Source organism: Lipotes vexillifer, unplaced genomic scaffold (assembly GCF_000442215.2).
Source record: "Lipotes vexillifer unplaced genomic scaffold, Lipotes_vexillifer_v1.1 scaffold1219, whole genome shotgun sequence".
NCBI classification, from domain to species: Eukaryota; Metazoa; Chordata; class Mammalia; order Artiodactyla; family Lipotidae; genus Lipotes; species Lipotes vexillifer.
The window spans coordinates 1,113,542-1,115,719 of NW_006781590.1; positions in this window are offsets into that span (position 1 = coordinate 1,113,542).

Here is a 2,178-nt window from a genome sequence, read left to right on the forward strand (position 1 = left end):
GGGGCGGGCGGGGTGGAGTAGGGGAGGGGACAGTCTTGTAAGAATGAGCCCTGAACCTGTGGGATCTGATACTGTCTTCGAGTATAGTGTCAGAATCGACCCCATCCAGCTGGTGTTGGAGGGTTGCTCCTTAGGGTGGGGAATCCGCACCCTCCCCCCGCCTGCCCCCTCCACCTCGCCAGTACACGCGCGCACACACACGCACGCACACGCGCACACGCACACACACGCACACAGAGGAATGAGGAGCAGAATCTCTTTAGGAAGATAATCAGGAAGGAAATAATTATAAGAAAATGTTACCTAATTTTATGTAAGTAAATGCAGAAACCTGAATAAAAGAGATGATTTTGTTTAAAAATTGATCACAGAAGAGATAGTAAAGGTAAACCCCAAAGCGATGGTTCATTTTGCCTGTCAATTTGATTGTGCTAAGGGATGACCAGAGAGCAACATTACTTCTGGGTGTCTGTGCAGCTGTTTCCGGTAGAGGGTAGCATTTGATGAGTAGACGGAGTAAAGACACCGCCTCAACAACGCAGGTGAAGATCGTGCATTCCATTAAAGGCTTGAACAGAACAAAAGACAAAGAAAGGGCGAGTGTTCTTTAGCTGGAACGTTTATCTTCTGCCTTCCATGTCATTGCTCTTGGTTCTCGGGCCTCGGGACTTGGCCTGGAACTTATACAGCGGACCACCTGGTTCCCGGGCCTTCGGGTTTGCACTGGAACTCTACCACCGGCTTCCGTGGGCCTCCAGCTTGCAGACAGCAGACCGTGGGGCTTTCGCAGCCGCCATAACTGTGTCAGCCAATTCCTCACAATGAATCTCTGTTACAGGGGAATGGGGCGCGAAAGGATGGTCATGTCTCAGGTCGCAGGTGAGTCCCTGGGACGGGCTGCCAAAGGAGGTTCCTTGGCTTCGTGTAGGAATGAATTCAAGAAAAGCCATAGTGAAGTAAAAGCAGGTTTATTTAGAGAGATATACACTCCATAGGCACAATGCAGTCTGTCTCAGAAGTTGAGAGTGGCCTGGGCTGCAGGGGTGGTCAGTTTTTAAGGGTGGGTAATTTCATAGGCTAGTGTATGGGAGGATTATTCCAGCTATTTTGGGGAAGGGGCGAGGATTTTGAGGAATTGGGCGACTACCCACTTTTTGGCTTTTTATGGTCAGCCTCGGGGCTGTCATGGTTCCTGTGGGCGTGTCATTCAGATGCTGATGTATTACAATGAACGTATAGTGAAGCTCACGGTCCACTGGAAGTTGAATTTTTCACCATTTTGGATCTAATTGGTTCTAACCCGTCAATGGCTGTGTCATTCTTTTAAAGGTTGTGCCCTGACCCCCTTTCCTTGTAATTTCTATCTATTTATACATATCCTGTTGGTTCTGGTTCTCGGGAGAACACTGATTAACACACCCAATAACCATGGAAGAAATTGAGAAGAAATTGAGAAGCCAAAGACTTAACCCCACAAGAAAGCTCCAGATCTTGGTGCTGTCACAGATGGATTATATTAAGCTTTCAGTAAACAGGCAATTCCAATACCATTTAAACTGCCCCAGGGCCCTGGGAGAAAAGAAAATTTCCCATTAGTTTTTTTTAACAAAGCAAGTATATCTTTGGTACCAAAACTGGACAAAATGTGACCAAAAAATGTCCAAAATAACAATAACAACAAAAAAACCTCATAGACCAGTTTTACTAAGGTATAGCTATGCAAAACTCACAAATAAAATAACAAATATAATTGGGCATACATTTTTAAAAATAATAAACTATGACTAAGTGGCTTCATTCCAAGATGAAAGTGGCTCATTACTAATAGCTGTTAATATATTACCCATATTGAAAAGTGAAAGAGACAAACCCATAGCTGGGCAAGAGGCATTTGCTAAAATGTAGCATGCAGTCTTGATTTTTTTTTTTTAACATTTATTTATTTATTTATTTATTTATTTTATTTTATTTTTTTTTTTTGGCTGCGTTGGGTCTTCGTTGCTGCCCGGGTTTTCTCTAGTTGCGGCGAGCGGGGGCTACTCTTCTTTGCGGTGTGTGGGCTTCTCATTGTGGTGGCTTCTCTTGTTGTGGAGCACGGGCTATAGGTGCATGGGCTTCAGTGGTTGTGGCTTGTGGGCTCTAGAGCGCAGGCTCAGCAGTTGTGGCACACGGGCTTAG